This window comes from Myotis davidii, unplaced genomic scaffold (assembly GCF_000327345.1).
Source record: "Myotis davidii unplaced genomic scaffold, ASM32734v1 scaffold556, whole genome shotgun sequence".
Lineage (NCBI taxonomy): Eukaryota > Metazoa > Chordata > Mammalia > Chiroptera > Vespertilionidae > Myotis > Myotis davidii.
Window position 1 is genome coordinate 1,296,926 of NW_006287671.1, and position 9,317 is coordinate 1,306,242.

Genomic DNA, 9,317 nt, shown 5'->3' on the forward strand with positions numbered 1-9,317 from the left:
ATAAGTGTGGCTGTAACTTAGCCCAAATCCCTGAACACCAGGATTCTGTGCCCGCCCTCAGAATATCCCTTGGCTTTTTGTTAGCCAGCCTGCATGGGGGGAAAGAGGGATTTTAAGTGTCCTGGAAGTACCTTTCATTGCATTATGCATCAGGGATGATTTAGGAGTGATGCAGGGAAGGAATTCTGAGCCCTAATTAGGACATTCAACGCTGATCTGTCTCTTCTGCAGCTGTATTCAAAGCTCTGCCTGCCTGTGCAGGATCACAAGGTTTGTAAGAAACCAGAGCAAGTGTAATATCAAGACTGCACACAATGAAATGTGAAAATGTGCCAAATATTGTCCATCCTCATTAGTCCTCTTAGAATTGGGTCATTAATACCATGCTTAATTAATGACAACTTTTCATAGGTCCTGTCTCAGCCAGGGTTCCAGCAGAAAAGACTTGACATGCAAAAAAATATTAAATGAATGGACAATATAAAATTATGTAGGGGAACCATAAGGAATCGTGCAATCCCCCTGCACTAGTGTCACTGAGACTCGACATTCAGGACTCAAAGAGGAGGGCGGGGAGTGCTCGAGAACCAGAAGGTTAAAGTCATGGAGAGGATGGCGTCTGGAGAGGAGCTGTGATCTGTCTAAGGGCCCAGCCGTTCAAGGCCAGGGATCCAAGAGAACAAATTCCCAGCCTCACTCGCCTCCCTCTTTTTCCATTGGTTGAAGCTAAGCAGGAGCTGGAAGGAAAGGAAGTCCATTGGTTCAGTCCAGAGCATCACCACGAGTATGAGTTCTTTATATATTTTAGATACTAATGTCTTGTCAGATATATAATTTGCAAATATGTTCTCCCATTCCTTAGGTTGCATTTCTATTTTGTTGATGGTTTCCATTGCTGTGCCAATGCTTTTTAGTTTGATGTGGTTCCACTTATTTATTTTTGCCTTTGTTTCCTTTGCTTTTGGTGTCAACTCCAAAATACTATCACCAAGACTGATGCCAAGCGTTCTGGGGTCTGTGATCTTTTGTTCTCTAGTTTAATTAGATTTAAAGGCAGCGGTGACTCTGTTTCCACTGGTGAAGAAGGGACTGGTCTTTTGTGAAGCAACAAAACAAAACAAATCATTGTTTGCAACGCATTCCTTTAGTTAGCTCTGCTCTCTGTCAACTAAAACTGTTCTGTCTCTTGAAATGTTTGTTCCAGACCTAAGATGAGAAGTCACATTATTCTTCTAATAGTATGCCTAAGACTAAATAGAGCTCACACTAGAATGTATGATTTTTCATTCGATACTTTAAACCTCAATTTAACTTTTATCTTTATGCATGTAAACATAATTTTGAACATTTTATTTTCTTTCTCTGGTTCATCCATGCTCTTGATTAACCCCATTATTTCATGTCATTTGGTATCTATCAACCCAGAGCTCTTTCTAAGGAAAATGACTCTACCCACAGCCCCTGCTACATAAGTTTAGGGCACTAGGCCCCTTTTCTTTGTTTGCATATTACACACACACACACACACACACACACACACACAATTTTCCCATCTAGCTGCAAAGCAGAGAACTTTTTTTTTTCTTTGATTTTCATCCTTCCTCTCTCTTTGAGTGCAGACCAAGCATGGAAAATGTCCAGTCAAAGAAACAATTCCTCCCAAAGGTGTGATGCAAATGAGGAGTGGTAATGATGTACACCTGGGTGCAATACTGAACACTCATCATTCCCGTCTGGGGGGGCAAGTGCTGGCCTCAGAAGCCAGCCACCTGCATTTTTCTCCCACCTCCACACTTGTCCAGTCTTTCAGCTGCCTTGGGCTTCATAGCCCACCCTTCCAATGAAGAGGATTAAAGCATTCATTTCCTCCCCTGGGATGCTGTAGAAAGAGGGTGTGAGAATCCACTGTGTGTGGCAGTGTGGTCTGAGTCACTGGAAGATGGAAAATGTAGGAATGGGGGTATGGAAATAGGAAATACATGCTTTAGGAAACAGTCTTCTTTGATCTTACTTGGTGATAAAATAAATCAATATCATTCATTCAATACAAGGGTTTCCTACTCACTCAAAAATTATGCACAGCCCGGCCAGTATGGCTCAATGGTTGAGCATCAACCTATGAACTAGGAGGTCACAGTTCTGATTCCTGGTGGGGGCACACGCCTGGGTTGTGGGCTAGATCCCCAGTAAGGGGGAGTGCAGGAGGCAGCCAATCAATGATCTCTCTCATCATTGATGTTCCTATCTCTCTCTCCCTCTCCTTTCTTCTCTGAAATCAATAATTTATTTTTAAAAAATTATGCACAGATAGTTGTGTGTCTATGTACTATTTACACAGACATACATATTTCATATACACAACTAGAGGCCCAATGCACAAAATTCGTGTAAGAGTAGGCCTCCCATCCCCCAGCTGCCGCCACTGGCTTTCCTCTGGCACCTGGGACCAGGTTTCCCTCCAGCCCTGGCTTCATCTGGAAGGATGTCTGGAATGACGTCTGCTCTAATTAGCATATTGCCCTTTTATCATTATACATTGTACACAGGGTACTATGGGTTGCATGTATGTTAAATATCTAGAAATCTTTTCTGTGCCAGGGTCTACGCTAGTGCTATGGATTTGAAAATGAATAATGCACAAAATCTTTTCTTATGAAGTTCACTAATAGTGGATACAGATTCCTAACCATCTCAGCCTTTTTATCAAGTACAGACAACATTGGGCATTTTTTCATATTTAGAAAACATTCAGGGAGTGGACCAAATAGCATTATCTAGCAAGAGATAGGTAGGCTGAATAATACCCCCAAATACATCCATGTCCTAACCCAGGGGTGGGCAAACTTTTTGACTCGAGGGCCACAATGGGTTCTTAAACTGGACCAGAGGGCCAGAACAAAAGCATGGATGGAGTGTTTGTGTGAACTAATATAAATTCAAAGTAAACATCATTACATAAAAGGGTACGGTCTTTTTTTTTTTTTTAGTTTTACTCATTTCAAACGGGCCAGATCCAGGCTGGCTGTGGGCTGGTTGGTCCAAGTTGGCCTCCGCTGGGAGCTCTTGGCTCTTTTCCATGTGTTTCTCACACCCTTCCAGGGGGTATCTCTTGGGTATGTTCTCTCAGTAGTATCAGCGGTCAAAAGAGAAGCAGCAGAAATTTAAATGCATTTTTTCAATCTTCTGTTTGCATACAGATTACTACTATCCCATTGGCAAGAGCAAGACAAACGGCATATTCATTTTTGAGGATTATCATAATAAGTACCACAGATGGTAGCTTAAACAGTAGAAATGTATTTCCTCATATCTCTGGATATGAAAGTCCAAGACCAAGGTGCTGCCATGGGTGATTTCTTCTGAAGCCTTTGGCTTATAGATGGCTGTCTTCTCCATGGTCATTCCTCAGTGCGTGTCTGTGTCCTAACTTCCCCTTTTTATCAGGACACCAGTCATATTGGGTTAAATCCCACCCTAATGACCTCATTTTAACTTACCCCTTTAGAGGCCCTTTCTCCAAATACAAAATGTGACTACATTCCGAGGTATTAGTAGTTAGGACTTTAACATAGGAATGTGGATGAGACACAATCCAGCCTATAACATGTGGGTAAGTGCAGTGTCATTGTGGGAGGGGGTACCAAAGGGCATGGACCCTGGAAGCATGAAAATTTGGACCATTAATATAATCAATCTACTGCACAAGGAACTGAGAGTTTTTGCTTTAATTCATTTCATGGGTGGAAGTCTACAGATTTTTAAATAGGGGTACAATGATAAAAAATGTATTTAAGGAAATTATAGTTCCAAATTTATTTCTTGCTACACATAATGTTGATTTACAGAATATTAATAAGAGTGAATTCTAAATGCCATGGCTCTGATTCAACATACTGATTTTGTTTATCTATTGCAAAACGTAGTGGCTTACACAACTATTTTATTCAGATGTCCTAGTTTTATGGACCAGGAACTGGGGATGGATAAGCTAGGTCCTCAGAACACCCAGAGAGAGTTTCAAGAGAGAGAAAGTGGGAGCTCGCAGTCCTTAAGCACTGGGTCCAGAGCCGGCACAGAGGCCTTCCACTGCACTCGATTGCCCAAAGCAGTCGCAAACAAGGCCAGTCTCTTCATTTCTAAAATCCAGTTGCTTCCTCGGGACCACAGGGTCTGAGCAGCTGGGTTGCCATGTTGACCCTTTTCCACATGTTTGAGGTGGGCTTTTGTAAGATGAGCAACATCTGAAACCTGGAAATAGTACTGGATCTGGAAGGTGGGTGTGGGTGTGTAGCCTGTTCTCAATCCTGCTGTGGATTCTCAACCTGGAGACGTAAACTACACACCTATGCATTGCATCCAGGCCCAGGGTCTCCCAGTGCAGGCTTCTGCGTTCTTAAGTGCTACCAGCAGCAGTGACCGCAGACCTTCTCAAGGATGGGAAGAATGAAAGGGGCCAACCTCTGGTCCTTCCCTCTCAGTGTGGTCATTCTACTACCCCCTACCCCAACAAAGGAGTGAGGGTCCAGGGGAACATTGTGCCAGCCCTCTGCCTGAGGGCCGCACCTAGCTCCTGGAAGGTTTCTTCTCTCTACACTCTCCTCTCAAAAGTGCTCGCCTCCTCGGAACTTCCTCACCTACTTCCCCTGCTCAAGGGAGAAAGGCAGCTCATCTTCCCTGGACACACACTAAAACTTACAAGTATGTCTTGGGTTTGGTTCCCCCAAAGCAGACTCTGAGACAAGGATTCAAGTGCAAGAAGTTAACTTGGGAGGAAGCACTAGTAGTGGAGTAGGGAAGGAGGGAAGCCAGGAGAGGGTGGGTGTTAATGAGCGGAACACCACTGTGGGCAACCGGGGCTCACTCTAGCTGGGGACCTCTGGGGATGCTGTAGAGCGTTGCCCCACCCATTACAACTGAGGCACTGTTGGTGCTCACAGGGCGCCAACTCCCCGGCACTGGGGTCTTTGCCGTGCATGGGCTCAGCAGCCAGAGACAGCCTCAGGCTGAGCCACAGGTGCCAGCGTAGGAAGCTGTGGGCATGTTCAGGGCAGGGATGGTAAGTGCTGAGGGGATGAGGATGGGATGCCAACTGTGTCTGCCACAAACCCCAGGGACCCACATTAGACCTCATATTATGCCCGTTTTTACCAATACATCACTGAGATACTTTTATCAAATGAGAAAAAAATCAAATTTTGAAAACTGTATGTGTCCTTAGCAAAATACAATACAATGAAATAAGTTTGAACAGAAATGTATACAATCAAAAATAAAACTCTTTCTCTCTACCTCATTTCACCAAGATATCCACTCTCTCAACAGTTTCTGTTATAAATGATTGGGTGCAATCACCCCTTTAAATCATGTGCTTACCCAGGAGTTCCTCACAATCCAAGGACACTTAGCACCGGAAAAAGCCACTTACAGGGAATCCATTTAAACTGAGATCAAAATTTCACACTAAATGGCGATTAGGAGATTATCTTGAAAACTGAAACTAAAATTATAAAAATAAATGTATTTTTATTTAATAAAACATAATGGCCACTGTGCACTAATTCTTGGAAAGAATAAAAAATAAATCAACCATTTAAAGGCTTTGGGGAGTAATTTTCAGACAAAATTGTGCAGCAGCAGGATGGGACACCCTTCACTCCATATCTGACTTTCACAGTTCATGGAATGCTCACTCTCACCAAGAGCATTTAAGACTTCACAGATGTTCCCAAGGACTTCTCTGTATTTTGTGTAATTCGAATCCACTTCCTCCCAGTGACTGCACTGGGCAGCCGTTACCCCGGTCAGGTTTTCCCTTCCCTGTTGTCAACCGGCCTCACTCCCTACATCTTATTTCAGATTTGCAGTTGACTGAGTTAGAGTGATAGGGGGACATGACTGCAAGTGTCAGGAAGTGAGGTTGTTTTAGTGCAGCGGTTCTCAACCTGTGGGTCGCGACCCCTTTGGCAGTCAAACGACCCTTTCACAGGGGTCGCCTAAGACCATCCTGCATATCAGATATTTACATTACGATTCATAACAGTAGCAACATTACAGTTATGAAGTAGCAACGAAAATAATTTTGTGGTTGGGTCACAACATGAGGAATTGTATTTAAAGGGCCAGAAGGTTGAGAACCACTGGGTAAGTAGAAACTAATTTGATCAATATTCATATAATTTTGAATTATACAACCTCATAACTACAGAGACCAGCATAATGAACATTCAGATAATAGGGGCCCCGGCACCTTCATTTCTGAATTTATCAATTTTGGACATCTGTGGACATTGCCCATTCGGCAGTTCTGAGTGATTGAACCTGGCTTTCATCATAGAAGCACCTGGCCAAGCAGCTTTTCCACACTCTTCTCCCTCCCACTTTCTCAGAATCCATGGAACAAACCACCCTGACCTCAGTGTATTAAACAACAAACATTTAACCTGCCCACGAATTCTGTGGGTCAGGAACCAGGAGGGCACAGAGGGATCGCTTACCTTTTATCCACAATGTCTGGGGTGTCACCCGGGAAGACTTGGAGCTGGAGTGGCCTCCTCTCAGGAGGCTGGAGTCATCTGGATGGGTGGGAGGAGGACAGGACTGCGCGCCAGAGCACCTGTGTGGCTGTTCCCTGCGGGCAGCTTCCTCGCACCATGGCAGGCTCCGCAGGCTCCGCAGGTTCAGGCTTCTTATGTGGGGCTTGGGCGCTACGCACAAGTGTTTCCACTCGCGTGGGGCAAGCACTGCAACTCCTTTTGTGGCCTCGCCTCAGCGACCTGGCGCTGTCTTTTACACTGCATTCCAGTGCCTACATAGAGGGTACCAGCCCCAGCTTCAGAGGGGAGAAGAGCATGGGCCATGGTAGATGTTGTTGGGATCACTTTTAGAAATACTATCTGTCCGAAACCTCAAAGCCAAAGGACACCACTAGCTGTTAGGAAACATGCCCACACTCGCTCATCCCTTGTCTATTATCTGCACCTGTCTTAAATCTGGCCCGGCCTTCAGGGCTCATCACCAATGCTGCCTCCTCCATGAAGCCAAGAGAAGCTCTTCTTCAGCCACTCCCCACGCTGTCGCTGTTTTTCTCAGCTGCTCCTCTATCTTGTGTCCTAGGTGTCTGGTCTCTCCCTGGATCCTTCTGGTCATCAAGCCCAAGCCCCATTTCTCCTTATGCCCCCTCTGTGTCTGGGGCACGTGTCTGTTCGCAAAATGTGTCTCTGGAAAGTTTATCAGCCTTTAAACGCAGCCCCAGCCCTGGCGCAGCTCCAGCTGGCAAGGTCTGGAGAACAAGCTAGACATTGTCACATAGACTACCCAGGCCCATATTCCCACCCACGGCTCCTTAAATATGATGCTCTGAAACAAGGTTCCCCAACCTTCTAAGCTAAACAGACATCCCCTCTGAGTTGCAAAGGCAGGCTGGCACACACAGCTCTTGGCTGTACAAATTCTGGGGTCCCATGGCTCTTAGATGTCCTTCCACCTGGGCAATGGCTGTCAGGTGCAGATTGTAACTACTCCATTTTCTCCCCGCCCCCCAAGCTTTATTGAGGTATAATTGGCAAATAAAAATGTAAGATACTGGAAGTGCAACGTGTGATGATTTGATATACATATACATTGTGAAAGAAATCCTCACATCTATTAATTTGCTCCACCTTCTGACTTATGTCAGCAGACTGTACCAGCGGCTGGGTGGGGGTTGCAAATCCAGCCCACGGCCTGTGTTGGTAAATGAAGTTTTATTGGAAGCCAGGCGTGCCCATTTATCGCATTTTGTCTATGGCTGCTCTCCCACCACAGTGGCAGAGTTGAGGAGTGTGACAGTGATCATCTGGCCCACAAAGCCAAATTCATTTATGCTCAATAACATGATCTGCATAAGGAAGTGACTAAATGAAATTTTTTAAATGCTGGGACTAAGTATACAAAGACTGGGTTTTTAAGTCCTTGCTTTGCCACAAACACTTTGAATAACCCTTGTAGAGTCACTTGACCTCAATGGGCCTCAGTTTCCCCATCTGCAACATAAGAGATTTGGAGTAGGTTCTATTATGTTACAGAATACACAATTTGAGAAAATGGTGGGGACAAAAGGAGCTTGAGAAGGATGTGTATTCTTCTGTTGTTGAATGAAGTCATCTATAGAAGTCGATGGTGTTGTTGAGATGAACCATGTCCTCACTGACATCCTGCCTGTGGGATCTGTCCACTTCTGACAGAAGGGTGTTGAAGTCTCCAACTGTCACAGTGTGGTCATCTATTTGTCCTTGCAGTTCTATCAGCTTTTGCCTCATATAGTTTAATGCTCTGTTGTTAGGTGCCTACACATTAAAGATTCTTATCATTATATAATATCCTTCTTTGTTTTTACTTCTGTATTGTTTAAAGTATTACATGAGTCTCCTTTTTCCCCCATTGACTTCTCTTCAGCCACCCCTACCCCCCAGGACATACCCTCACTCCCCTACTGTCTGTGTCCATTGGTTATGCTCATATGCATGCACACAAGTCCTTTGGTTGATCTCTTACCCCATCACCGCCTCCCCCCCCCCACCACCACCACCTTCTCTCATAGGTTGGACAGCTTGTTTGATGCCTCTATATCTCTGGTTCTATTTTTTTTCATCAGTTTATGTTGTTCATTATATTCCATAAATGAGTGAGATCATGTGATATGTAATATCCTTCTTTATCCTGATATCTTTGCTTGCCCTGAAGCCTGCAATGTCTGAAATTACTACAGCTACTTCTTTCTCTTGACTGGTGTTAACATGGTATATCTTTCTCCTTCCTGCTACTTCTGATCTCTATGTGTGGGTTTCTTGTAAACAACATATTGTTGGGTCTTATGTTTTGATCCACTCTCATAACCTCTGTCCTTTAATTGATACATTTAGACCACCGATGTTCAAAGTGATCACTGACATAATTAGGTTAATATCTACCATAGTTGTTACTGTTTTCTACTTCTGACCTTGTCCTTTGTTCCTGTTGTCTCCCAATCTTTTTCTGCCCTTTGTGGTTGTAATTGAGCATTTTGTATTTTATTTTTCCTCCCTTCTCAGTATATAAGTTGTACTTCTCTTTTCGCTTTTTTTAAAGCAATTGATTCAAATACTCGGGAATTGAGTGCCTGAAATTCAGAAGTGCCTGTCAATTTACCTCATCTTAACCGCCATCCTCAGCCTCCGGGACTCAGCTGGATTTTTCTACCAACTCAGGTTCAGTCTTTGTTCTTTTGTTCTCACCTGTTGGAATAATAAAACCCTGGCCTGCACATAAAACCTTCTTCTTGAACTAATGTTATTCTGGAT